This window comes from Symphalangus syndactylus, chromosome 11 (genome assembly GCF_028878055.3).
Source record: "Symphalangus syndactylus isolate Jambi chromosome 11, NHGRI_mSymSyn1-v2.1_pri, whole genome shotgun sequence".
Lineage (NCBI taxonomy): Eukaryota > Metazoa > Chordata > Mammalia > Primates > Hylobatidae > Symphalangus > Symphalangus syndactylus.
In genome coordinates, this window is record NC_072433.2 from 30,901,693 (window position 1) to 30,907,552 (window position 5,860).

A 5,860-nucleotide genomic window follows, 5' to 3' on the forward strand; every position below is an offset into this window, starting at 1 on the left:
TGTAGACCCTGTCCCAGCCAGTTGGTGAACTTTTACCAGCTTTTCCTGATCCCTGAAGAAAAAAAATTAATCCTGTAACCATGTTCAAATAGAAATATGTTAAAACATTATTTTAACATAATATAGGCTCATTTTAATTAAATCTTAATGACTTATATAAAGAGAACAAGTTGACCCATAAAGCAGATGAATATATTTTTTGTAAGACATGTTACCTTCCTTTAGGAAATTTCTCTATCTCTCTCTGTCTCTCACACACACACATACATGCACACACATACCTTAAACATAAATATTCTGAAGTTTCCTCCTCCAAAAAAAAGTGAATAGTAGTTTCCTGGATTATTCTTGGTATTTTAGACAGGTTTAAAAGGAGGTAATATCTGAGAAATTGTTTTTCTAAAATGTAGGATGCATTAATAATCTTTCCTAAATGATGATGAAGTGAAGAATGGACACTAGCATACTCCAGGTATTGCAGTTCTCTTAGGATCTAAATGGAAAATGCCATTAAGGTTCTACTAATTCATTTATAGAACAAGAATCCACATAGATTATATGGTTTGAAGTTCCCTTCATTTATGCAGCAAATACATTTTCAGCATCTGTTATGGGCTGCACACTAATTTGGGCCCTGAGCTACAGCAGATAATAAAACATATAGAATGCTTGAACTCATGAAGCTCATGATTGAAAGGTGAACACACATTCCAATAATGATGTAATGATGTGCATAATTATATTTTGAAGGAAAAGTATTATATGAATGTGTATTTCAAGGATAAGTGTTCTATGAATGTGTATTTGAAGGAAAATTAGCATAAGCATGTGTAAAAATGGCAGAGGTAAAATTGTAGGGATATGTAGAAAATGACGACTTCCTGAGGCTGTGAGATTTAAGTAGAAATCTGAAGGCTGAGAAGGTGGTAACTATGCAAGAGGGAACATCGGTAGGAGATCAAAGAACAGGAGCAAATTCCAGGCAGAGAAAACAGCATGTGTTAAGACCTTGAAATGAGAAGGGGGGTGAGGAAATTAAGGATATTGGCATATTCACTTTAATGTTCTTAGCCCTAGTTTATTGGTTTACAAAATAGAAATAATAGAAATTATAATTTTCTCATAGAAAATAAAGTATAAGAAATGATTTGTAAACAATGAAATGCTTCAAAACAATAATTATTTTGTTTACCTAATATAAATGATAAAGCTCTAGGTGGTTCATGCTTACTATATGGCTTGCAAACCTCCTGCTTTGCCCCCTAAAAGCAGGGTTAGTATAATACTTTACTTAGACTATACTTAATGGGTCCATCTCTTTGTGATTATTAGAAAGAAAAATAAATAAATGTTTAAGTTTGGTAGGTAAAAATAATAGAAACTACCACTCCAAGAAGTATCCATGGATGCCCCATTATTAAGGTCATCTGAGAAGAACCAGACCCCAAACTTTAAATAATCCTGATTATCTTGTTTATTTGAAAATACTCGTGGAAGGACAGAAGGCTTAAGGATTATATTTCCAAACATTGCATCATGATCAAATACCTAGCGCCTGTATTTCCAGTTAGTCTCGTGACTTTGTTTGACGCAAGACAATAAGATACTGCTGTGACCTCTTCACGAGAACCATATTTCATTGAAATCCATCTAGTGTGACAGACTTAACACCACTGTGAGGAATACATTGGCCACTACTGAGTACTAACATTGTTTGTAGGCCATAGAAGGACAATACGGTGTGCCCCAAAGACCTTTGGCTCTCTGACTGCAATTACTTGATTCTAAATTTAATAGCAATCAGACAGACAGAAATTCCCAACATGCCGCAACATTCAATTCAAAATAAAACTCAGGCTTTCTAAACCCTTTTTAAAATGTGGCATGTTATTCAGAATTAACAATTATAATGAGCGCCTACTATGCAGAAAGTGACCTCTTAGCTGCTTTCACACAGTCTGCCTGATTTAAATATTCCTAACAAGCCCTGTGATGGATCAGATCAAGCATTAGTGTCCCCGTTTTGCAGCTAAGAAAGCATATATTGAGAAATATTAAATAACCTGTATAAATTATATCGCTGAAGAGAAGCAGAGCCAGGATTTTAAGTTTACCTTGCTCCACATCCAGTGTTTGTTTTCTTATAATAAACTACTCCCTTCCTTGCATGTATCTCCTCATGCTTCCACCCTGCATAAACTCTACACTAAGTTATACAAAGGTTATTGAGAAGATGCAATGGACTTGACTGTTTTTACTACAATTATCCTCATTAAAGTCATGACCCCTTAGGTCAATGTAGAGAAGAAAAATGATTTGACTTGCAGAATTACGATTTGTTTTTGACATTCTGATACTGGAAACATATCTCCACACTAAATCTCAGAATGAATGCTTCATAGACTATCTTCAGTCTCCTTGTAATTCAAGCCTCACTGTAACCATATGACCCTCAAATTGTATTAAGCCATTAGACCCCCAGGCAGTAGTAGAGCTAGAAGGATATTTTTTTTTTTTTTTTTATTATACTTTAAGGTTTTAGGGTACATGTGCACAATGTGCAGGTTTGTTACATATGTATCCATGTGCCATGTTGATTTCTTGCACCCATTAACTCGTCATTTAGCATTAGGTGTATCTCCTAATGCTGTCCCTCCCCCCTCCCCCCACCCCACAACAGTCCCCGGAGCGTGATGTTCCCCTTCCTGTGTCCATGAGTTCTCATTGTTCAATTCCCACCTATGAGTGAGAACATGCGGTGTTTGGTTTTTTGTCCTTGCGATAGCTTACTGAGAATGATGGTTTCCAGTTTCATCCATGTCCCTACAAAGGACACGAACTCATCATTTTTTATGGCTGCATAGTATTCCATGGTGTATATGTGCCACATTTTCTTAATCCAGTCTATCGTTGTTGGACATTTGGGTTGGTTCCAACTCTTTGCTATTGTGAATAGTGCCGCAATAAACATACGTGTGCATGTGTCTTTATAGCAGCATGATTTATAGTCCTTTGGGTATATACCCAGTAATGGGATGGCTGGGTCAAATGGTATTTCTAGTTCTAGATCCCTGAGGAATCGCCACACTGACTTCCACAATGGTTGAACTAGTTTACAGTCCCACCAACAGTGTAAAAGTGTTCCTATTTCTCCACATCCTCTCCAGCACCTGTTGTTTCCTGATTTTTTAATGATGGCCATAGAAGGATATTTGTAAAGTCTCCTTTTGGATCGCTTCTCGGCCTTTTGGCTAAGATCAAGTGTAAAGTCTCCTTTTGGGAAATTATTATTTAAATATTTACCTTCTCAGGAATTCTCAACATCTAAAGATCTATAACATTACCAATTAAGTTATTCAAATATCACACAGCGGTAACAATTTCAGTCTTCCAGGAACCCAATTTAATGATCTGTCTTCTCTCTGCAGCACATAATGTTATATATCAAATGTCTGAAGAAAAAAGATTTATGGGCCCGGCGCAGTGGCTCACGCCTGTTATCCCAGTACTTTGGGACGCTGAGGTGGGCAGATCACCTGAGGTGAGGAGTTGGAGACCAGCCTGGCCAACAGGCGAAACCCCATCTCTATTAAAAATACAAAAATTAGCCGGGAATGGTGGCATGTGCCTTCCCAGCTACTAGGGTGGCTCAGGTGGGAGAATCACTTGAACCAGGGAGGCAGAGGTTGCAGTGAGCCGAGATGGCGCCACTGCACTCCAGCCTGGGTGACAGAGTGAGACTATCTCAATAAATAAATAAAGATTTATGGATCAGATAGAGCAGGTCATTGTTATTAATTCAGGCTATGTATTTTAAAAAGTGGACAGAAGAGATGTAATCTTAAGAAATCTCACAGCTGGGCATGGTGGCTCACGCCTGTAATACTAGCACTTTGGGAGGCAGAGGCAGGTGGATCACGAGGTCAGGAGATTGAGACCAACCTGGCTAACACGGTGAAACCCCGCCTCTACTAAAAATACAAAAAATTAGCTGGGCGTGGTGGCAGGCGCCTGTAGTCCCAGCTACCTGGGAGGCTGAGGCAGGAGAATGGCATGAACCCAGGAGGCAGAGTTTGCAGTGAGCCGAGATTGCGCCACTGCACTCCAGCCTGGGTGACAGAGTGAGACTCCGTCTCAAAAAAAAAAAAAAAAGACAAAAAAAACCTCACAATCCATAGTTCACATAATGTAAGCTGTATCCTAACAAATATAGCTAAAATGTTCTCTTTCCAACAAATATGCCACTGCCCTGTGGCAAGAGTGGTAACATAATATACCATTCTGATGTCTGTTTGCTTGGAAAATTTTTGTTTAATTTTTTTTGTTTGATCGGTTATTTGTATTGTTTTATATTATTCTTCTAAATAGATAATTTATGGACATACTGCTTTTTCTTCTTCAAGTTCACATAATACAAATTTACATACCATGCAATAATATTGTATCTGTATTTCTCAACAAGGAACAAATACAAGTATGGACAGGATCACGACACTCATTCCAGGATATTTAACATCCCTGAATTTCTCCTCTAAATGTCAATGACATCCCCCAATACCAGTCATTGTCACAACCCAATCTCTTTGCACATACAGTTTTTTAAACATTCCCTGAGTAAGGGATACTGCTCCCAGTTGAGAGCCACTGAACCAGATGTTGAATAAAACCCCACAACACTTTAAGCAAAGGAACACAAAGATAGTATTTATGTTAAGCTGGGACTGGATAAAGCTCATGATTTTTTTTTTCTCGTGAGAAGCCAAACTCATTGCACATACACATATATATTCCTGTTGAGTTAGTATAGCAAAAGAGAAGGAACAAACGTAAAAGTGTGCTACCTTTCATTAATTATTTAGTGCTCTAGGCTTCCTATGATTGGCCCAATCCTTTTAAGCATATGAGCAAAAGACTTTATGACATAAAAGTCTTCTAACAAGTTGGACAGGCAAGTTTTAATTATTCTTTAAATTGAAGATTTCATATATCTTTTAAATTCTCTCTGTGAATAAAGAGAGGTCAGAGAAGTTAAGGCAAAAGTTAACATGTAACATAATGAGGAAGACTATAGTAAGGAGCTTATACTAATGCACTAACATTGAACGGGACTGTGAACCTAAGAAATGAGTTGCACAGCCATGAGGAGTGTCAAGGACATAAAATTGGGAAAAGGATAGAAAGTTCCCAAATTGGCATAGCCAAAAAAGAGAGTCCAATAGTTAACATAAACTAATTTTCAGAGGTAGGTAGGGTTAGGATAGGGCTACCAGGACAAAGATGACTGGAATATTGGCAGCAAAAATAAAAAAGTGATATGCACTACTGAAAAAGGTATTATGGGAAGGACTAGCGCATTAATTGGAAGCTTGGGCTATTGGGAAATAAACCAAAGATACTTTCAGGTTAAAACTAGAAGGAAAAAAAAATAGAGGGCTGGAGGTTCTAAGCAAATGCACAAGACAATACTGGATTAGAAAATCAGAGCCAGGGTCTTTAACTTGTACATGTGTGCTCTACAGACCAGCAGCATCCATATGTCTAGGGGTTTGTTTGAAGAACAGGTCCCAGTCTACAACTGCTAAATTCACACTTTAACAGGATCCTGGCGGTAATTTACGTACACATTAATATTTAAGAAACACAGAACTAAACAGTCTCTAATAACATTGGACAATCATATTATTCCATTGAGCATTTCCTCCCTCACTTAATCAGAACCACCTAGTTATCCAAGCAAAAACCGTGGAATCACTACCAGCTCTCTCTTTCCACCTTTTACAACTATGCAGTCAATAAATTCTATCCAACATGAAATAGCATTTTATGACCTTTATCACTTCAGTCCTGGTTCCTCTGTCAT

At 37.6% G+C, this 5,860-nt stretch overlaps 1 pseudogene; it reads left to right on the top strand.

Moving 5' to 3' along the window:
- Window positions 1–3,231: 3,231 nt before the first annotated feature.
- Window positions 3,232–3,308, top strand: LOC129457963 (uncharacterized; annotated as a pseudogene).
- The last annotated feature ends 2,552 nt before the right edge of the window (window positions 3,309–5,860 follow it).